We start from the raw sequence: 24,262 nt of genomic DNA, 5'->3' as shown, positions 1-24,262 counted from the left end.
CCCTCGCCAGGCTAGGTGGTCGTTGTTCTTTGCCCGTTTTAACTTTGAAATCCATTTTCGCCCTGCTGACAAGAACATTAGGGCCGATGCCCTCTCTCGTTCTTCTGATGCCTCTGAAGTAGAGGTCTCTCCGCAACACATCATTCCTCCGGACTGTCTGATCTCCACTTCTCCAGCTTCCATCAGGCAAACTCCTCCAGGGAAGACCTTCGTTTCTCCACGCCAGCGTCTCGGGATTCTCAAATGGGGACACTCCTCCCACCTCGCAGGCCATGTGGGCATCAAAAAATCCTTGCAACTCATCTCTCGATTTTATTGGTGGCCGACTCTGGAGACTGATGTTATTGATTTCGTGCGGGCCTGTACTGTCTGTGCCCGGGATAAGACTCCTCGCCAGAAGCCTGCTGGTCTCCTTCATCCTCTGCCTGTTCCTGAACAGCCTTGGTCACAGATTGGTATGGACTTTATTACGGACTTGCCCTCATCCCGTGGCAACACAGTTGTTTGGGTGGTCGTTGACCGATTTTCCAAGATGGCACATTTTATTCCTCTTCCTGGTCTTCCTTCAGCGCCTCAGCTGGCAAAGCTATTTTTTGTACACATTTTTCGCCTTCACGGTTTGCCCACGCATATCGTCTCAGATAGAGGCGTCCAATTCGTGTCTAAATTCTGGAGGGCCCTCTGTAAACAGCTCAAGATCAAATTAAACTTCTCTTCTTCTTATCATCCCCAATCCAATGGGCAAGTAGAAAGAGTTAATCAGGTCCTGGGTGACTATTTACGGCATTTTGTTTCCTCCCGTCAGGATGACTGGGCAGATCTTCTACCATGGGCCGAATTCTCATACAACTTCAGAGTCTCCGAATCTTCTGCTAAATCCCCATTTTTCGTGGTGTACGGCCGTCACCCTCTTCCTCCCCTCCCTACTCCCTTGCCCTCTGGTTTGCCCGCTGTGGATGAAGTGACTCGTGATCTTTCCACCATATGGAAAGAGACCCAAAATTCTCTTTTACAGGCTTCATCCCGGATGAAAAGATTTGCTGATAAAAAAAGAAGAACTCCCCCCATTTTTGCTCCCGGGTATGACAAGGTATGGCTCTCCGCTAAATATGTCCGCTTTCGTGTCCCCAGTTACAAACTGGGACCACGCTATCTTGGTCCTTTCAAAATCAAGTGCCAGATCAACCCTGTCTCTTACAAACTCCTTCTTCCTCCTTCTCTCCGTATTCCCAATGCCTTCCATGTCTCTCTCCTTAAACCACTTATCCTTAACCGCTTCTCTCCCAAAGTTGTTTCTCCCACTCCAGTTTCCGGATCTTCTGACGTCTTTTCTGTGAAGGAGATTCTAGCATCCAAGACGGTCAGAGGTAAAAGATTCTTCTTGGTCGACTGGGAGAATTGCGGCCCTGAGGAGAGATCCTGGGAACCTGAGGACAACATCCTGGACAAAAGTCTTATCCTCAGGTTCTCAGGCTCCAAAAAGAGGGGGAGACCCAAGGGGGGGGGGTACTGTTACGCCGAGCGCTCCGGGTCCCCGCTCCTCCCCGGAGCGCTCGCAGCGTTCTCTCATTCGCAGCGCCCCGGTTAGACCTGCTGACCGGGTGCGCTGCGATATTACTCCCAGCCGGGATGCGATTCGCGATGCGGGACGCGCCCGCTCGCGATGCGCATCTCGGCTCCCGTACCTGACCCGATCCCCGTCTGTGTTGTCCCGGCGCGCGCGGCCCCGCTACTTAGGGCGCGCGCGCGCCGGGTCTCTGCCATTTAAAGGGCCGCTGCGCCACTGATTGGTGCAGCAGGCCTAATCAGTATTCTCACCTGTGCACTCCCTACTTATACCTCACTTCCCCTGCACTCCCTCGCCGGATCTTGTTGCCATTGTGCCAGTGAAAGCGTTCCCTTGTGTGTTCCTAGCCTGTGTTCCAGACCTCCTGCCGTTGCCCCTGACTACGATCCTTGCTGCCTGCCCTGACCTTCTGCTACGTCCGACTTTTCTCTTGTCTACTCCCTTGTACCGCGCCTATCTTCAGCAGTCAGAGAGGTTGAGCCGTTGCTGGTGGATACGACCTGGTTGCTACCGCCGCTGCAAGACCATCCCGCTTTGTGGCGGGCTCTGGTGAATACCAGTAGCAACTTAGAACCGGTCCACCAGCACGGTCCACGCCAACCCCTCTCTGGCACAGAGGATCCACCTCCTGCCAGCTGAATCGTGACAAGGGGTTAATGTTAACCCTATAGTTCGTGACGCCAGGCTGAGGGCTAGTATGCTGAGGTAATTCTCCGGCCTATCCCCGCCCTTCCCAGTAACGATAGGTGCATGCATAAAATTACTGAAGGTCCACAAGGTACTTGAACTTGAACTTTGATAACTTTACTTAAATGCTTGCGGTACATCCAATGAACAGTAACAGTGTCAGGAATACTGTCTCTATCTAGTGCAATGACTGACAGTTGTTTGGACCTTGACTTCTCATAAAAGTCTCTGAATTAGGGAATATTGCGAAGATCCGTCCGGATTTAGGGGATAGATAAGGTCCGGTGATCTTGCAGAGTGTTTAGGGATTGACACACTCACAATTTAGCAGATATCAGCCGCTGACCGGGAGCGCTGCACTAACACTGCCGGCGGGGATGCGATTCGCATAGCGGGACGCGCCCGCTCGCGAATCGCATCCCAAGTCACTCACCTGTCCCGGTCCCCGGCTGTCTCGTCCTGGCGCGCGGCTCTGCTCCTTAGGGCGCGCGCGCGCCAGCTCTCTTAGATTTAAAGGGCCAGTGCACCAGTGATTGGTGCCTGGCCCAATCAGTCTAATTAGCCTCCACCTGCTCCCTGTCTATTTAGCCTCACTTCCCCTTCACTTTCTTGCCGGATCTTGTTGCCTTGTGCCAGAGAAAGCGTTTATAGTGTTTGCCTTACCAGTGTTCCTGACCTCTTGCTATTGACTACGAACCTTGCCGCCTGCCCCAACCTTCTGCTACGTCTGACCTTGCCTCTGCCTAGTCCTTCTGTCCCATGCCTTCTCAGCAGTCAGCGAGGTTGAGCCATTGCCGGTGGATACGACCTGGTTGCTACCGCCGCAGCAAGACCATCCCGCTTTGCGGCGGGCTCTGGTGAATACCAGTAGCAACCTAGAACCGGTCCACCGACACGGTCCACGCCGAATCCTAACAGCCACTACTCTAACACAATATATAGAACAGCAAATGATTCCTAGAGGGCTCAGGATCAAAAAAAGATCCACAGCAGTCTATGATGATAATTTCCAGGAGGAATGGAACAACATATTGAGTGACTGCTCCTTCAAACTGATGAGACTGATAGTCGACAGAGAGCACAAGAAAATTACACAACTGGAAACGAATATAGCCTCTGTGACTCAATCCCTTCAACAATACAATAATTTACCGGAATTAACAGAATTGCAAGACACAATGCATACCAACATAGCTAAATTAGAGGAATCTATTACAATACTTAAACAAACAAAATTTACCAGAGATGTGAAGGACTATACAAATAATGCAGTATATACGTGGTATATTAAAGAGCGTACCCCCAGATCAATACTGAGAAATACTTCCTATCGGACTTATGTTCCAAAGAAAAATGTGAGTTTTACTTCATCTGACTATGAGTCTACTGACTATGGAACGGATTATTCGGATGTGGAAGATGAACACAGACATCCCACTGTAGTTCCATCTTCAGCTCACCACCCGCAGAATCAATTGCAGCAATCTTGTCAGCACATGGCTTCTAGTACGACTCACCATTCACACAACCAACCACAACAATACAGTCAACAACAGTAAAAATTTTTAGACCTAGGTACCAAGTAGAAGAGAGGCAAAAACAAAGGTTATCCAACACCAACAGGTTCAAGAAATACAGGCGATCGGGATGGAAACATAAGAAACACACGATATCAGGCCAAGCAAAAATAACCTCACAACAACAGTCAGAGTGCTCAGTAATCAATTTGTCAGCGTCTATCCTAAGTCTAGAACAACTGGAAGTATTGTCAGTGGGAATGAACTTTGTACCCACACTCAGAGCAGACTTCTATCAAACCATCAAGGATGTTAACAAATTCATTAGACTTATCACGGTTAAAAAAAAAAAAATTCATGAAAGACAATCTGGACTCCTCACAGGCAGCATTTACTCACCACACAACATCGAAAAAAATATCTCATCTTAATGCTAGAGGTGAAGGTTGCCTCCCCCTGCATATGTCATTCCACGATCTTGTAGCGACTTTTACACTTAATGAGCTACAAGTTCTCACTATGGATGACACTGCAGACACAAGGCACAATACAGAGGACACTTTTTCCACCAGCAATTCTCAATTTTACCCGATTAATTCACGTACTGATTGCATGGGCCTATTCCAAAACAGAGTGGAACAGGACCTAAACAGACTGCTTAATAATGACATCACTATGACACATAACCTCAATAAACGACAACGCCTGGCTCTGCAACAACTCTCAAATAACAATAACATCATAGTGAGACAAGCGGATAAGGGAGGATCTGTGGTCGTACTGGACAGTCTCTTATACCAAAAATTGATTCTGCAATTGCCAATCCTAGCAAATATGTGGCAAAGAAATTTGAAATACTACTACAAGAAGGAGTTAGCCTTGGCATAATTAGTGACAAACAAAAGGAATATATGTTACCTCCTCCCAAATGTGCCGTCTTTCATGGGTTCCCCAAAACTCATAAAAACATCTTTTCTCCGCCCCTACGCCCCATAGTGGCGTGGATCGACTCTATATTAGAACAAGTTGGGGCATGGCTTGATCACTTATTACAGCCCCTTGTAACCCGGACTTTAGCGTACATACAAGACACAAAAACGCTGTTATAAGCTATGGACAGGATGACTTGGAATCAACATAACAAATGGATGTCATGCAATGTAGTTGCGTTATACACCTGTATACCCCACAACAAAGCAATTGATGCAGTGAAATATCATATGGATAAATACAGCAACTACTCACCAGACCTTATTCATTATGTTTTGGATGTTTTACATTTTGTGTTAACCAACAATTTTTTCTCGTTCAATGGCAATTACTTTTTACAATTGGTTGGATGCCCAATGGGGGCCACATTTTCTCCATCCCTAGCAAATCTTTACATGTCCCACTGGGAGGAGGTCTACCTCTATGCGGCCGTCCACCCTCACTTGTCCTTGGTGGGGTGGTACGGCCATTATATTGATGACCTCCTCCTAGTGTGGAATGGGTCTCAGGAGGCGGCAGCCTGTTTTTTTCTCTATATCAATGAAAATGATTTCAACTTTCGTTTCACTTATAACCTAGAATGTCATACTATCAATTTTCTGGATGTTACTTTGGTAGGAGACAGCATCACCAACACCATTGTCACGAAAATCTTGATACATTAATTTAATCAGTTTAATCATTAAGTTAATGTTAATGTATCAAGATGCCACTGCAAAAGTTAGTATAGATGGATGTAACTCTGGCAGCTTTCGCTTGTCCAGAGGAACAAGACAAGGTTGTCCTCTCTCCCCCCTGTTATTCCCGCTAGCAATAGAATCATTGGCTGCGCTTATAAGAAGGGATGATGCTGTTGTGGGCTTTGGTACAGGGGGGAGAGGGGACAAAATTGCACTTTACGCAGATGATATGTTGTTATTCTGGGAGGACCCCTCAAAATCTCTTCCTATAATAATGGACATAATAAAAGAAAACGGTAAATTATCGGGACTAGCAATTAACTGGAAGAAATCTGTGCTCATGCCACTAGGCAAAGGCACAATAGATAAATCATACGGATTAAGAATAATAACTCAAGAAGAGGGATTTAAATATTTGGGTGTTATAGTTTCAGGGGATACAGATAGATTCCACCAAATAAATACCTCAAAAGTCCTTAAAATAATGGAAAAAAAGGAAAAAATATGGAATGAGATGAACCTGTCAAGAGCAGATAAGATAGTCCTGATTAAATCTGTACTCATGCCTAAAATTATGTATATATTCAGTTCTGTTTCTATCTGGTGTGAACTGAAGTTATGCAAAAAAAAAAAATCATAGCTATCTTTAATTCCTTGATCTGGGGCAGGAAGAGAGTCAGAATCAAACTAGATTATTTATGCCAACCTAAGGAAAAAGGAGGTATTGAAACACCGGATATATTTAAATATTTCTTGTCAAGTCAGATTTATTTTTTATTAGAATAGAGAAAATTTCCCTTCTTTGCACATTTGTTATCAGGAAGTGGTGGTATGTTTGAAGACCCGTTCCAGCTACTGGAATCAGGAAAGCTGTAAGAGGGACTCTGGAAAAAAAATACCCTGGTAACGGGGATAGTTAAAACATGGAAAACATTAAAAAAAGAATTGGATATAGAAGGTATACTAGGCATTGCCCCACTTTTTGATAACAATAAAATAGATAAAATCTATTTATTGGATAAAGTAGGTACAATCGGTTATAGAGATAATATAGCGATCAAAGAAATTTGGGAAAATGACAATATAATAGATTGGAAAGTATTCAAAGAGAGACTAATTGTAAGAGAAGGAGGGTGGTTGAATTATAATAGTCTCAAAGAAACTCTCAGGGAATATAAAAATAGTGTGGGAAATAGTGTTAATATCGGACAGGGCACAATGAATTTAAACCATAAGTTAATATAATTCAACTTAGTCCATAGAATTTACTACACCCCCTTATTTTTGGAAAAAATAGGATTAAGAAATCACAGTAAATGTAGTCGGTGCAAACATAGTGGTGCTGGACAGCTCCATGTGTTATGGGACTGCCCTGTTCTGTCCAAATTCTGGAGAGAAGTTTTTGAGTTGATTAACAGAGAGTCGGGGGTCCTACTTGATTTCTCACCAAAAGTAGCAATATTGGGGATCATAATGGAGGACCTTGGGGGAAAAAAATGGTGTATGAGAATGCTTTTCTATGCCAGATTAATGATTGTTAGGAACTGGAAATCCTCAAAAAGTCCCAGCAGTTTAGAATGGTATAGGAACATGTGTACATTTGAGTCGTATATTAGGAGAGAAGCAGACTATTAGGGAAAGGGAAGGGAAGGAAGAGGGAGGAGAGGGGATGTGGGAAAAAAGGAAAACATTTTTTTCTTTTGTACTACTGTAATAGGTTCTGGGAAACTGGGGTATGGGCCACTTATAAATTTAAACGTGGTATATAGGCTTAATTGTAATATGTAATGTTCCTGTGAATTTCCTTGTAGCACGTGGAGGGGTTGTATTTTATAGTCTAGAACTGGAAATGGTTACTGGCTATATCCCCCCGTTTCCCATTACCTAAAAATATGGTTTTGTGGTGCCTGTGGAGGATGCGGGGGGGGGGGGGGGGGGGGGAGGGGTACGAGTAGGAGATGGACAACTTAAATAATGTTTTGGTACATGTTTCCTTTTTATGATTGTGTATAAAAAAACTTAAATAAAAAATAAAAAAAACACCATTATCACGAAAATGTACAGTTAAAGACATTGACGCACGGTTACTAGCACGGGGATATAAACAGAACACACTCCATCGAGCTAAAGCAATAACAGATGCCAAAACAAGAATAGACTGTCTAACAAACCGTTGAAACTGGGCCAAAAATCACTCTCTAAAGATTGTCACCAGATTATTACTTTTTCAACCCCATATTCAGTTGATTTCAATAACATGGACAACTTAAATAATGTTTTGGTACATGTTTCCTTTTTATGATTGTGTATAAAAAAAACTTAAATAAAAAATAAAAAAAACACCATTATCACGAAAATGTACAGGAAACCTACATCAGGCAATACCCATGCCAACAGTTGTCATCCAAACCATACAGTCAAGAATTTACCCATAGGAGAATATGTCTGGGCAAAAAGAGCATCCTCTAATGACATCTATAAAAATACAGTTAAAGACATTGACGCACGGTTACTAGCACGGGGATATAAACAGAACACACTCCATCCAGCTAAAGCAATAACAGATGCCAAAACAAGAATAGACTATCTGTCTAACAAACCGTCGAAACTGGGCCAAAAATCACTCTCTAAAGATTGTCACCAGATTATTACTTTTTCAACCCCATATTCAGTTGATTTCAATAACATAAAAAATTTATTACTCAAACACCTGCCCATTCTCTATCAAGATGCAACCATCTCTACTATTTTACGACATGGAGTGAGAACTGTCACCAGAAAGGCACGGTCTCTTAGAGACCGACTGTCACCCAGTGAATATCGTTCTCCCCAGGCTTTAAGTACCTGGCTGTCCACTGTGGGATGCTACAAATGTAGCCAACCCAGATGCCCGATGTGCAAATACATGCAGAACACTAAACAATTTACATTGTGTGCTATTAATTGCAGCTACCAGATCAAAAACCTCATCAACTGCAACTCAGATCATGTCGTATACCTAGCAACTTGTACTGACTGTTCATTACAGTATGTTGGGTGCACTACCCGTAAACTCAAGACTCGCATAGCCGAGCATTAGAGATACATCTCACCTACTAAGACAGCACCTAACATCTGATCTTCCTCTGGCCTCACGAGACACATTCGTGAAGCACATGGAGGAGATCCATCTACCATCAATATCATAGGGATAGAGTATCTGCACACTAAGGAAAAGCAAGGCTCTGTACACTGAGAGCAAAGGAATGGAGGTCGGGGGTCCAGCTCACAAAAATAGGTAAAACGTAACTTTTACTTTTTTTTTTTTTTTTACATACTTAAAACATGGAACAAAAAACAATAAAAAACCTATAGGTGCATTAAAAATAAACGCTGACACGTTTCGAACTTGCTAGGAGTTCTTAGTCATGGCAAGTGATACATATAAAACTGAGGTTTTTATAGATATGTACCTGAGTATGTAGGAGTGGCTCCTGCAGCAGTCGGCGTGTGATGTCAGTCCTCAGTGTGCAGAGCCCCGCTTGTCCTCCGTGTACAGAGCCCTGCTTGTCCTCCGTGTACAGAGCCCTGCTTGTCCTCAGTGTGCAGAGCCCCACTTGTCCTCCGTGTACAGAGCCCTGCTTGTCCTCAGGTACAGAGCCGCACTTGTCCTCAGTGTACACAGCCACGCTTGTCCTCGGTTACAGAGCCCTGCTTGTCCTCAGTGTACAGAGCCCTGCTTGTCCTCAGTGTACAAAGCCCTGCTTGTCCTCAGGTACAGAGCCCCGCTTGTCCTCAGGAACAGAGCCCTGCTTGTCCTCAGGTACAGAGTCCTGCTTGTCCTCAGTGCACAGAGCCCTGCTTGTCTTCAGTGTACAGAGCCCTGCTTGTCCTCAGTGTACAGAGCCCTGCTTGTCCTCAGTGTACAGAGCCCTGCTTGTCCTCAGGTACAGAGCCCTGCTTGTCCTCAGTGTGCAGAGCCCTGCTTGTCCTCAGGTACAGAGCCCCGCTTGTCCTCAGTGTGCAGAGCCCCGCTTGTCCTCCGTGTACAGAGCCCCACTTGTCCTCCATGTACAGAGCCCCGCTTGTCCTCAGGTACATAGCCCCGCTTGTCCTCAGGTACAGAGCCCCGCTTGTCCTCAGGTATAGAGCCCTGCTTGTCCTCAGGTACAGAGCCCTGCTTGTCCTTAGTGCACAGAGCCCTGCTTGTCCTCAGGAACAGAGCCCTGCTTGTCCTCAGGCACAGAGCCCTGCTTGTCCTCAGTGCACAGAGCCCTGCTTGTCTTCAGTGTACAGAGCCCTGCTTGTCCTCAGTGTACAGAGCCCTGCTTGTCCTCAGTGTACAGCGCCCTGCTTGTCCTCAGTGTACAGAGCCCTGCTTGTCCTCAGTGTGCAGAGCCCCGCTTGTCCTCAGGTACAGAGCCCCGCTTGTCCTCAGTGTGCAGAGCCCCGCTTGTCCTCTGTGTACAGAGCCCCGCTTGCCCTCCGTGTACAGAGCCCCGCTTGTCCTCCTTGTACAGAGCCCCACTTGTCCTCAGGTACAGAGCCCCGCTTGTCCTCAGGTACAGAGTCCCGCTTGTCCTCAGGTACAGAGCCCTGCTTGTCCTCAGGTACAGAGGCCTGCTTGTCCCCAGTGCACAGAGCCCTGCTTGTCCTCAGTGTACAGAGCCCTGCTTGTCCTCAGGTACAGAGCCCTGCTGGTCCTCAGTGTACAGAGCCCTGCTTGTCCTCAGTGTACAGAGCCCTGCTTGTCCTCAGTGTACAGAGTCCTGCTTGTCCTCAGTGTGCTTGTCCTCAGTGTGCAGAGCCCTGCTTATCACCCCGCTTGTCCTCAGGTACAGGGCCTTCTTGTCCTCAGTGTACAGATCCCTGCTTGTCCTCAGTGTACACAGCCCTGCTTGTCCTCAAGTACAGAGCCCTGCGTGTCCTCAGTGACTGCACCTAATGTATCTCTGGACACGGTGATCGGAACGGGATGACTGCTGATATCTATCAGCAGCCATCCTGGCATACCCCCATGTTGGTGATCGCTGCAAATCGCCGGTCAATTCAGACCGGCGATTTGCCACTATTCTGGGTCAATTGGGTCTCTGGTGACCCGGAAAAAAAGGGTGAATGGGGCTGTCCGAGACAGCCCCATTTACTCTTACCCAGCATGATGAGGTGGCACAGGGGCCGCCTCATGATCACGTGATTGATCGGTCAGAACGACCGACCAATCACGACCCTGCGGGGCGGCGATCAGGGCCGGAGGGGTCTCCTACCTTGCCCTGGGCGGCGGGGGTCCCCTCGTGTGAGGTGGTGGTGACAGGAGCAGCAGCATTGGTCCCAGCGGCAGGATACAGCGGTGGTGGCCTGGGCGGCAGGATACAGCAGGAGGTGAGGTCTGTTCACCTCCTGCTGATGCTTAGCAACAACTCGCAGCATCCAAAGCCAAAGGGCATGCTGGGAGTTGTAGTTTTTCAACAGTTGGAGTTCCAACTTCAACTCCCAGCATGCCCTTTGGTAGTCTGTGCATTCTGGGGGTTGTAGTTATGCAACAGCTGGAGGCACATTTTTTCTATGAAAAAGTGTGCATTCAGCTGTTGCATAACTACAACTCCCAGCATGCACAGACTACCAAAGGGCATGCTGGGAGTTGTAGCAGTGTGCCTCCAGCTGTTGCAAAACTACAACTCTCAGCATGCTCTTCGACTGTCAATGCATGCTGATTGTTGCAGTTTTGCAACAACTGGAGACACATTGGTTGTGAAACCGAGTTTGTTACCTAACTCAGTGTTTCGTAACCAGTGTGCCTCCAGCTGTTGCAAAAATACAACTCCCAGCAGAGAGACTGTACATGCTGGGAGTTGTAGTTTTAAAACAGCTGGAGGCACACTGGTTGCGAAACACTGAGTTAAGTAACAAACGCTGTGTTTAGCAACCAATGTGCCTCCAGCTGTTGCATAACTACAACTCCCAGCATGTATGGTCTGTCAGTGCATGCTGGGAGTTGTAGTTTTGCAACAGCTGGAGGTTTGCCCCCCCCCCCCCCCCATGTGAATGTACAGGTGTTTTTTTTTAGTTTTGTGTAGGTGTAGTGTAGTGTTTTTAGGATACATCCACATGGTTGGTTTTACAGCAAGTTTTCTGCTGTAAGTTTGAGATGCGGCAAATTCAGCCGCAGCTCAAACTCCCAGCTCAAACTCACTGTAAACCCAACCATGTGAATGTATCCTAAAAACACTACACTACACAAAACAAAACAAACAGTAAAACACAACATAAACACATTACCCTACACAGCGCCCCCCCCCCCCCCCCCCCCCAGTAAAATAAAAAAAAATGTCCTGTTTCCAAGACAAAGCCTCCAGCTGTTGAAAAACAACAACTCCCAGTATTGCTGGACAGCCACTGACTGTCCAGGCATGCTCTGAGTTTTGCAACAGCTGGAGACACCCTGTTTGGGAAACACTGCCGTGGGGTATTTTTGTGTCGGATTCAAATCCCCAATTTAGGCCTCAAATGCGCATGGCGCTCTCTCGCTTTGGAGCCCTGACGTATTTCAAGGAAACAGTTTAGGGCCACATATGGGGTATTTCCGTACTCGGAGAAATTGCGTTACAAATTTGGGGGGCTTTTTCCTCCTTTTACCCCTTATGAAAATGTAACGTAAAGCACATGAACATCTCAATGACATACCGTATTTATCGGGGTATACCCACGCACCGGCCTATAACACGCACCCTCATTTTACCAAGGATATTTGGGTAAAAAAAGTTTTTTACCCAAATATCCATGGTAAAATGAGGGTGCGTGTGTGCGCGTGTATACCCCGATATACCCCCAGGAAAGGCAGGGGGAGAGAGGCCGTCGCTGCCCGCTTCTCTCCCCCTGCCTTTCCTGGGGTCTAGAGCGCTGCTGTCGGCCCTTCTCACCCCCTGGATATCGGTATCAGTTCTGTCCCCCTGACTATCGGTACCGGCGCCCCATTGCCGGCGCCGATAGCCAGGGGGAGAGAAGCGGCGCCGACAGCCAGGGGGAGAGAAGGGGCAGCGGCACCCATTGCCGGAGCCGCTGCCCCGTTGCCTCCCCCCATCCCCGGTGGCATAATTACCTGAGTCGGGTCCGCGCTGCTGCAGGCCTCCGACGTGGGTCCCCTGCGTCGTTGCTATGCACGGTGCGGCGCACTGACGTCATGCGCCGCGCCGTTCAGCGCATAGCAACGACGCCGGGGGACGCACGCCGGAGGCCTGCAGCAGCGCGGACCCGACTCAGGTAATTATGCCACCGGGGATGGGGGGAGGCAACGGGGCAGCGGCGCCGGCAATGGGTGCCGCTGCCCCTTCTCTCCCCCTGGCTGTCGGCGCCGCTTCTCTCCCCCTGGCTATCGGCGCCGGCAATGGGGCGCCGGTACCGATAGTCAGGGGGACAGAACTGGCAGCGGCGCTGATAGCCAGGGGGAGAGAAGGGCCGACAGCAGCGCTATAGACCCCAGGAAAGGCAGGGGGAGAGAAGCGGGCAGCGACGGCCTCTCTCCCCCTGCCTTTCCTGGGGGTGTATCGGCGTATAACACGCACACAGACTTTAGGCTAAAAATTTTAGCCTAAAAAGTGCGTGTTATACGCCGATAAATACGGTATCTAGCAATGCTATTAGAAATCGCTCAGCCGCATCTTTGCATTTTAAAACCGTTCATGGTGGAAGCACTAATGGTTTTCAAATATATGCAATAGAGCGTGTTCGCATAGGACCTCGTGGTGGTTGTATGTGGCGAAAATTGCTTGAACGTGAAGCATATTGGCAATTCACCTTGGGTACGAGTGCACCCAAAGGGATAAATCTAAAAAGGGAACTGCTATTCCACTATTAACACCGCATTGCAACCCACACGATTAGAATTGCAGTTTGCCATATGAAACGTAGTTATGTATTCTTTCGTTTCACTTTGTCATATATTATATTTACATGTTTAATGCTTGATTTTATGGCATTGTTCTATGCTACTGTTTTTCTAATGCCTCCTAGCCATCTATGTCTACATCGCCCATTAGTGTACTGTTTTAGCAATTTTTGTACTTTTACTTACATTTTATATTTTGTATTGTATCAGTATCCTCCACCTGCACCGCTGTCAGCGGACTTAGAGGAGTTTGATTGGTAGTAAGCAATCCTCCCATTACCTGTCCGGTATTTAACTGACACCTGTGCAGAGGGCTGACATCACTGACGAAGGGCGCATGCGCCTGAAACGCGTCTGATCTGCTGGTTGCTTGTACCGTTTTTACCGTGAGTTAATAAAGTCTGGATTTTTTACTTACCCACGCTGGATTGCCGTTCTTGCATTTGGAACGTTGGGGTCTACAGCATGTTAGTGTAAAAAAAAAATATTTTTTACACTAACATGCTGGTGTTATATACTTTTGCCCCATACTTTTAATTTTCACAAGCGGTAAAAGGAAAAAAAAGACCCCCAAAATTTGTAACGCAATTTCTCTTGAATACGGAAATACCCCATATGTGCGCGTAAAATGTTCTGCAGACACACAACAAGGCTCAGGAGTGAGAGCGCACTATGTACATTTGAGGCCTAAATTGGTGACTTGCACAGGGGTGGCTGATTTTACAGCGGTTCTGACATAAACGCAAAACAATAAATACCCAGATGTGACCCCATTTTGGAAACTACACCCCTCACGGAATGTAACAAGGGGTATAGTGAGCCTCAACACCCCACAGGTGTTTGACAAATTTTCGTTAAATTTGGATGTGGAAATGAAAAAAAAAAAGATTTTTTCACTAAAATGCTGGTGTTACCCTACATTTTTCATTTTTTTTTTTTAAACACGTTTTATTGAAAAGTAAGGAACAATCGGCTCGCAGGCCCACTAAAGTGTCAACATGGTAGTACACGTTACATTGATTCAAGGGCGCCTGAGCAAAGTACAGTCTGACAGAATGTAAACGACAGGGTTACTTGTCTTAGAGTGCAAAATAAAGAACATTAAACAGGCAACCGCAAACCGGGAGAACCCGGGATACTCTAGAAACTAGGAATTGGAGCACCCCCACGGAGCATACCCTGGGTAAAGTTGTGTACCATCATAGTTAAGAGAAAAAGGTAAGAAATGGAGAGAGAGAAGGGGGAAGGTGGGAAGGAAGAGAAAGGAAAGAAAGCAGACCCGTGCAAGAAAAGAGAGCAGAGAGGACCAGCTAACATATCACATAAAAGAGAGAAGACGACAAGCGCACCATGCAATCACACACGGTCTCCAGGAATCGGAGATGGAGGCCCACGAGGAGACATAGAGTATGAGCATTGCGTGGACGGGGAGGAGCACCACTCACCCCACACTGAAAGAAATTTACCGGGACATTTCCTATGTTTATATACCAAATGGGAGAAGGGTATCACTGCATTCACCAAAGCCTTCCATTGAGATAAAGTAGGAGGGCCGGGGTCCATCCTCTTAAGTGCAATAGCCTTCCTGGCCATGAATAATGTTTCCCTCAAGAAGACGCGGACATGATGAGTCCACATCTCCTCATCTAAAACACCAAATAGACAGATTAAGGGGTCAGCAGATAAGGGAGGCTGGGCAAGCGTGTTGAGGAATCGAATAACCTCCCCCCAAAATGCCTCAATATTGGGGCAAGCCCAAATAAGATGCCAAAAGTCCGCTCCGGCATCACCACAGCGATGACAGGCATCAGAGTCGGAACGACCCATTCTAAACAGTCTGAGAGGGGTAACATAGCTGTAATGAATGACATTCAATTGAATCAATTTATTATTAGCCGCTGGGGACACCAGCATATGTGAAGAAAATATTTCCTCCCAGATCTCTGTAGACAAATTGGGGATGTGAGACTCCCAATGCCGGACCGCCGGCAGCTGGGAACCGGAAACCTTGGCCTGAATGAGGTGTGTATACAGGATGGACACCAGCCCCCTAGGACCCTGAGATCGCAGCACACCTATTAGAGGGAAGGCTGAGATAGGGGCGCTACCTACAGGGAACTGAGCATTAAGCGCATGGCGCAACTGTAAATACCTAAAAAAAAAATGCCTGGGCAAAGCATAGGTGGATTGCAACTGATCAAAGGAACACAGTACATTGTCACGGTACACATGGTCTAAAGTAAGAATCCCGAGTCCCCTCCAAAAGGGTGGGTCCAGAGAGACAGTAATGTGTGGGAGGAAGGGGTTGTCCCACATCGGGAGATCCAATGGCACACCAGTATAACCATAAAGCACCTTAGCTGCACGCCACACCTTGATCGCCAGTTTATGAAGGGGTAGGTAAGCCCGCCCGCCAAGGGTGGGACTCTCCAGTAGAAGTCTCAGGGTCAAGAACAGGACAAAGCTAGTTAAGGATCACTCCGGACCTATTCCAACATCCTCTCCTACCCATTGCCTGAGATATCGCAGCTGGCCCGCCAAATAGTAAAGGTAGAAGTCGGGTAATGACATACCTGCCGCTAATTTAGGGCGTTGCAAAGTAGAAAGTCGAATTTTGCGTCTATTCGGGCCCCAAATAAATGGGGACAGAAGAGAGTGAAGGGAGTCAAAGAAACATTTAGGGACAGGCCCAGAAGCGTGTTCCAACATATATAGGCATTTAGGAAGGATAATGAGTTTAATAAGATTAACACGCCCAGTAACAGATAGCGGTAGCGTAGCCCAAACTCTAAATTTGGATTTGACATATGGGATCAGTGAGAGGATGTTAGACGATAGGTCACCAGCTGGGTCCCTGTGGATGAAGATCCCCAGGTACTTAAACTCCGTGACCACTGGAAGGCCACACATAATGGGGGGCCAAGTTTTACGCAAGAGGGGCATAATAACGGATTTAGACCAGTTAATAAACAGCCCAGAATAGAATCCGAACCTATCCAGTAAGGCCATAGCATACGGCAGTGTCGCCAACGGGTCTGAGAGAAAGAGCACTGTATCATCCGCGTACAGACCAATGCGTTCTTCCCTATCTCCCACCGGCATACCACGGAAACCAGGGTCCTGGTGGATACGCAGTGCAAGGGGCTCCACCGCCACCGCAAACAGAAGCGGGGACAGAGGGCACCCCTGACGCGTACCCTTGCCCAAGGGAAACGGGCGCGAGCAAGTACCATTAACCAGGACCTGGGCCCGCGGACACCGGTAGAGGAGGGAGACCCACTTCCGGAAAGCAGGACCAAAACCGAACCTAGGGAGCACTGCCTGCAGGTACCCCCACTCCACCGAGTCAAAAGCCTTGGCAGCATCTAAAGACGCCAAGGCCCAATCACCACCCAGAGCCCCTCCCACCTGGACGGCAGTTTGAACCCTACGGATATTGTCCGATGTGGACTTGCCCGGCATGAATCCTGTCTGATCTGAGTGTATAATGGACAGTACTACCTGATTCAACCGTTTAGCTAAAACTTTTGTGAGAATTTTATAGTCCAGATTTAATAAAGAAATCGGCCGATAGGAGCCACATTCTAAGGGATCTTTGTCAGGTTTCAAGAGGACAACTATGGTCGCCTCGTACATAGAGTCAGGTAGAATATCGTCTATAAATGCCTTTTCAAACATAGCCAACAGGGAAGGAAGGAGAATCTCTGAGTACCGAAGATAAACCTCCAAAGGGAGGCCATCCGGGCCCGTAGACTTACCCCTAGTCAAATCAGCTACTGCTTCCTGCACTTCCAAGAGCGTAAGAGGGGCATCCAACATGTCTCTATCACTATCAGATAAAACAGGGAAATCTATGCCTTCCAGGTAAGAAGCCAGCTCCGCATCATCATATTGAACCTGCGAAGAATAGAGGTTAGTATAAAAAGCAGAAAAACTTTGTGCCATCTCCTCCACCCCCAGCAGCATAGACCCATCTGGGGCTTTAAGTCTAAGAACCTGAGCAGCTGTAGTAGATTGCCGTACTATGTGAGCTAACAGTTTACTGGATTGATTACCATGTTCGAAATAGAATTGCTTGGTGAAAAATAATTTCCTATTGGCCTTTTCGTGAAGATGTAGCATATATTGTCTGCCCTCCCGCAGCCAAGCCGCCTTATTAGACTCTGAAGGGTCTGCCACATATCTGGCCTCCAGAGCGGTGCAGGAACTGGCCAGTTCCTCCTCCCACCGAGATGCAGATTTCTTAATAAAAGAGATCGTAGATCGCAGACAACCCCGCAGGTATGCCTTTAGAGTCTCCCACACCAGCACAGGAGAACCTCCAGGAACATTGGCTTGAAGGAACACCTGAAGCTGGTCCGGGATACGGTCATTGGGGCCAATCTGATCCAGCCAGAAAGGGTGTATTCTCCATCTATGCGGTGTACCAGAATCGGCCACGCGAATGTCCAGCAATAATGGAGAATGGTCAGATACAGCACGCGGTTCTTTCGAAACCGCCGAGACCTGAGACATGAGAAGCGGATTACCATAAGCAAGGTCGATTCTGGACAGCGCATTGCGACCCAGAGTGTGACAGGAGAATTGTCTAGTATGAGGATGGCGTTCCAGAAAGATGTCCACCCAGCCAATTTCATCTACCAACAAAGAGAGAGGAGTGGTCCCAGTTCCCAAAGGAACCCCCCTGGTACTGTGGCGATCCATGACCAAGTCAGGCACCATATTAAAATCTCCCATACACAGCACACGCGCGGAAGGGTAGCCAGCAGCAAAAGTGACAGCACTATGCAATACCTCCATGGAGGCCGGCGGGGGATTATAAATACATAGCAGCACATAAGGCACATTGTTAATGTAGGCATAGACAAAAATATAAAACCTTGTGATTCCCTACGCACAGCTACAGGATCCCATCTCACTGACCTAGCAACCAAAAGTGAAACGCCCCTAGAAAAAGATGTATGGAAGGAGTGGTGAGACCATTGCACCCAAGGTTTGGTAAACTGGTGGGCCCTGTCCGGGGTGAGATGTGTCTCTTGTAATGCTATCACATGAGGGCGAAACTTCCTAATATGTGCAAAGACCATTGTACGTTTACGAGGGGCCCGGGCCCCCCGTATATTCCACGACATTACTCTAAGGTGAACACAAAGAACACAGCAAGAGACACATAAAGACAACACAAACATCAGCCATCCACACCAACAGAATGTTACAAACACACACGGGTCCATGAAAATAGAAAGGGCACCAAGGTGGTGAGAGGTAGAAGTGGTACAAGATAAGCTCCATTGGGAATGCACATTCTGACAAGAGAAACCTCCCCTAAACATGGGGAACAAACATAGAAGAAAACAAGAAAAGCACACATAACCACTGCAGGAAAAGCAGTGAAAGAGCAACAGCTCCATCTAGTGGGGAGTGCCTGCTCAAACATGGGGTAGATGAGAGCCTCTGGATTATATAAACTGCAGAAGGGGCAAGGGGGACAACAGATAGAAACAGGAAGGAAAAACAGGAAAACAAATAAAGAAGAGAGGGGGGGGGGGAGAAAATGACCACCAATGAAGCAAAGAGGCAAGGGGAAAAAAGGGGAGGAGGCTTAAGGTATGATACTCAGGAGGGGGAAGAAACCAAGGCAGGAAAGAGGGAACAGACGAGGATACATCAGGAGACAGAGCGAGAATTGGAGGAGTAGAAAGCATAATAAACAGTGCAAAGTGACCACCATTAACACCAGTCTCCCGCCACCCACCCAGCAGGAGAGCAGTCATCATACCCACACCCTATTCAACCCATAAAGGGCACATGGACGTGACCTCGCTTCAGAGGTCAAGCAGGGGCATAGGGAGGGGGGGAATTAAGCATTTGGAATGTCCAGGCAGGGGGATCCAATTTGTGGGGGGAACTGGAAGAAAGTCTTGAAAGTTCCATCCAATGAGGGTAACCAAAAACAATGGGGAGAGCAGTCCAGGTATGGGGGTCCAGCCGACCGGAGGAAAGACAGAGGGGCATGCTCCCCACAGAAGTCCGGCCCAGTCCCACGTGGGCAAACTTAAAACGTCCCAGGGGTAACAGTGATCGGTGGGGGGAAAAAAGAAAACACAGGGCAGTCTGGACTGGGGGGGAGAGGGTGGAAAAAAGGTGCCAAATAGGTGGGATAGCAGGGAAATACACAGTACCTCAAACACTGCAGGGAACCAGGGTAGACAGGAGATGTTGAAAAGGGACACATGCTGGGACTCCATGGCTGTCACCCACATCAGTCCGGTCAGACAGCTAGGTCCCGCCAGGGGCAGCAGGTTCACCTCCGCCTACTCAGCCATTCATCTGCGTCCTGCGGGGTGGCAAAGAAAATCGCCCGGTCTCCATCCACCACCCGGAGTCGGGCAGGGTAGGCCATGGAGTACGGCACCCCCCGTTCACGCAACCGCGCCTTAACAGAAGTGAAGGAGGCCCTCTTGCACTGGAGATCGGAGGAGAAGTCCGGGAAGATGGACACCTTGGCATTCTGGACCTTGATCTCCGTTAGCCGGCGGGCAGAACGGAGTATCAGGTCCCGGTCATTGCAATTGAGGAATCTTGCTAGCAGCGGGCGAGGAGGGGCCCCCGGTACAGGTGGTTTCGCCGGCACTCGGTGCGCCCTCTCCACCGCATAAGCAGCAGAGAAGGGAGCATCTAGCATGAGCTCCCGAATCCATGTTTCCACAAAGGCCCCGGGATTCTGGCCCTCTGCGCGTTCCGGGAGACCTATCACCCGTATGTTGTTCCGGCGCAGCCGGTTCTCGAGGTCGTCATTCTTCTGGCTGGCCGACTCCAGCTGCTCCTGCACCGCTCGTAAGGAGGAAGGTAAGGGCTGTACCGTGTCCTCTAGAGTGGAGATGCGAGTCTCCGTCTCCCCAACCCGTTCCCGGAGACTCTGCAGATCTTGCCGGAGAAGGCCAACATCCACCCTGACCTCCTCCATCTTGCCCGTAAGGGAGGTCCGGCACGTCTGAATGGCCATCAAGAGGGTGTCGCTCAACTCCCAGAGGGTCAGCTCAGGGCCGGCAGAGTCGTCATCGGGTGACAAGGCCTCGCTCCTCCGCTTCCTCCGCTCGACCCTGCGGCCCAGCCCGCCCAGCGCCATCTTGCTTCACCGCGCGGGCATAGTCTCGCAGCTTCTCCACCGCAGATCTATCCTTCTGTTTTGTAGGATCCAGTTTAGGTGCCATCGTTCTGGTCCTGAGTCGGGTCAGCGGAGTCAGAGGCTCCAGGATTCAGTACAGGATAGGTAAAATGCAGGCTCTAAGCGGGAGCACCTACAGTGTGCGACCGCTCATCTCAACCGCCAGGCCACGCCCCCCCCTACATTTTTCATTTTAACAAGGGAGAATAGGAAAAAAGACCCCCAAAGTTTGTAGCCCCATTTCTTCTGAGTAAGAACATACCCCATATGTGGATGTAAATTGCTCTGCTGGTGCACTACAATTCTCAGAAGAGAAGGAGCGCCAATGGGATTTTGGAGAGAATGTATCCGAAATTGAAGGCCATGTGTGTTTACAAAATCCCCATAGTGCCAGAACAGTGGACCCCCCCCACATGTGACCCCATTTTGGAAACTACACCCCTCACGTAATAAGGGGTGCAGTGAGCATTTACACCCCACAGGTGTCTGACAGATTTTTGGAACAGTGGTCCATGAAAATGAAGCCCACTGTTCCAAACATCTGTCAAACGCCAGTGGGGTGTAAATGTTCACTGCACTCCTTATTAAATTCTGTGAAGGGTGTAGTTTCCAAAATGGGGTCACATGTGGGGGGTCCACTGTTCTGGCACCACGGGGGGCTTTGTAAACGCACATGGCCCCCGACTTCTATTCCAACCAAATCTCTCACCAAATGCTCAATGGTGCTTCTCCTCTTCTGAGCATTGTAGTGCGCCAGCAGAGCACTTTACATCCACATATGGGGTATTTCCATACTCAGAAGAATGGGGTTACACATTTTGGGAGGCTTTTTCTCCAATTACCCCTTGTGAAAATGAAAAATTTGGGGTAACATCAGCATTTTAGTGAAAAAAATAAAATTTTTCATTTTCCTGTCCAAATTTAGCGGAAATTTGTCAAACACCTGTGGGGTGTTATGGCTCATTGTACACCTTGTTACGTTCCTTGAGGGGTGTAGTTTCCAAAATAGTATGCCATGTTGTTGTTTTTTTTTTTTTTTTTTTTTTTTTTGCTGTTCGGGCACCATAGGGGCTTCCTAAATGTGACATGCCCCCCAAAAACCATTTCAGAAAAAACTTACTCTCCAAAATCCCATTGTTGCTCCTTCCCTTCTGAGCCTTGTAGTGCACCCACAGAGCACTTGACATCCACCTATGAGGTATTTCCTTACTCGAGAGAAATTGGGTTACACATTTTGGGGGGCTTTTTCTCCTTTTACCCCTTGTAAAATTTCAAAAACTGGGTCTACAAGAACACGAGAGTAAAAAATGAAGATTTTGAATTTTCTTCTTCATTTTGCTGCTATTCCTATGAAACACCTTTCTGAATGTCATTTTGAACACTTTGGGGGTGCAGTTTTTATAATGGGGTCATTTATGGGGTATTTCTGATATGAACACCCCTCAAATCCACTTCAAAACTGAACTGTTCCCTGAAAAATTCCAATTTTGAATTTTTTTTTTAAATTGGAAAATTGCTGCTGAACTTTGAAGCCTTCTGATGTCTTCCAAAAGTAAAAACATGTCAAATTTATGATGCAAATATAAAGTAGACATAGGCCCTCATTTACTTAGAAAATCGGGTTGTAAGTCTATCTTGCTTTCTTACCCGATAGCTTTTTTCCCCTGGTATTTATTATTATGTCGCATCATGTTTGTCGCACGTGGGTTTTGTAGGTTTTGGTTTCCAACTCCTCTGAGTTGTCGGGAAAAAATCCACAACAATTCAACAAATTCGGGTTGGAAACCTTTATAAATACATGGGAAAGCTCAGAAATGTCGGGTTACGCCCCTTTTTCGGGTTTGGGAGAATCCACATCGGGTCCGTCGGGAAAAAATGTTGCATCGTGTCGCAGACTGGCGCACGATGTCTGCAACATGTCGCAGACAAAGATGCGCCAAAAAACCCGACAAAACAAGTCGGGTTTAGAATAGTAAATGAGGGCCATATTGTATATGTGAAACAATATATAATTTATTTGGAATATCCATTTTCCTTACAAGCAGAGAGTTTCAAAGTTAGAAAAATGCAAAATTTTCATGAAATTTGGGGATTTTTCACCAAGAAAGGATGCAAGTAACGCCAAAAATTTACCACTGTGCTAAAGTAGAATATGTCACGAAAAAACAATCTCGGAATCAGAATAATCGGTAAAAGCATCCCAGAGTTATTAATGCATAAAGTGATAGTGGTCAGAATTGCAAAAAAGGGTTGCGTCCTTAAGATTAAAAATGGGTTCAGTCCTTAAGGGGTTAAATGTCGACGGATATTTCGCGTTGACACTGATGCTCCCTAAGCCTGCAGGACAGCTTGAATACCTTTGGAACTTGTTTGGGGCTGCTTATCCAACATCCGGACTATGCTGCATTGATACCTTTCATCAATTTTTCTCTTCCACCCATGCCCAGGGAGATTAGCTATAGTGCCATGGGTTGCAAACTTCTTGATAATGTTGCACACTGTGGACAAAGGCAAATCTAGATCTCTGGAGATGGACTTGTAACCTTGAGATTGTTGATATTTTTCCACAATTTTGATTCTCAAGTCCTCAGACAGTTCTCTTCTCCTCTTTCTGTTGTCCATGCTTAGTGTGGGACACACAGACACACAATGCAAAGACTAAGTGAACTTCTCTCCTTTTTCCTGCTTTCAGGTGTGATTTTTATATTTTTCCACACCTGTTACTTGCCCCATGTGAGTTTAAAGGAGCATCACAATTTTGAAAGGGTGCCAATAATTTTTTTCCAGACCATTTTTGGAGTTTGGTGTGACATTATGTCCAATTTGCTTTTTTTCTCTCCCTTTTTTGGTTTAGTTCCAATACACACAAAGGAAATAATCATTTGTATAGCAAACCATGTGTTACTGCAATCCTTTTCAATGAGAAACACAAAATTTTCTTGAAAATGCCAACATTTCCGGCCATGACTGTATATATGTTAGGAATCACGCCAGGTGGACAGCAGGTGGTGGATTCTCTGGGCCTGTGTGGAAGGAGACTTGAGCTGTGCCAGGGAGCGGGGTCTAATGTGCCACTGGTTTTCACCAGAGACCGCCACAAAGCGGGATGGTATTGCTGCGGAAGGTGGCACCCAGGTCTCTACCCCATGGCACGACTCGTTCACACAGGTAGCTGGGTGGTGACGTGGCACTGAAAGGGACTGGCAGGACGTGGTTGGCAGGATGTGGCAGGATGGCAGAAGGTCAGGCAGGTAACACAGGTATAGGTTAGTTAGGGTAGCTAGGAACAGAAACACAGTAACAGGAGCACAGGAACACAGGACTTCACAATGGCATAGACAACCAAAGATCTGACAGGGAAGCAAGGGAGGAATCAGGAATATATGGACCAGGTGTAATCACTTTAATTAATTAGGCACTGGCCCTTTAAGAAACAGAGCTCCGGCGTGCGCGCCCTAGAAGGCAGATGCACGTGCACCGGAGCTGCGAGGACAGGAACACCGTGAGGCAGTGGCTGAGGAAGGTGAGTGATGCGCTGGGATTCGCATGCGGGAGCGTCCCGTGATGCGGATCCCAGCCCCGCCGGCAACAGAGACATGACAGCACGCTCACGGCCAGCGTATCTGGCCGGAGCACGGCTGTTACTATATATATATATATATATACACACACACATATATAAATAAAAATGTATATACACCCATGCACCTCTAAATAAATTGTATAGTTACCAAATGACAAGGATAAATATTATCACCATGCATATTACTATCATACTGTTAATGACAAAAT

This window comes from Hyla sarda, chromosome 6 (assembly GCF_029499605.1).
Source record: "Hyla sarda isolate aHylSar1 chromosome 6, aHylSar1.hap1, whole genome shotgun sequence".
NCBI classification, from domain to species: Eukaryota; Metazoa; Chordata; class Amphibia; order Anura; family Hylidae; genus Hyla; species Hyla sarda.
Note: the sequence above shows the minus strand (reverse complement) of the source record.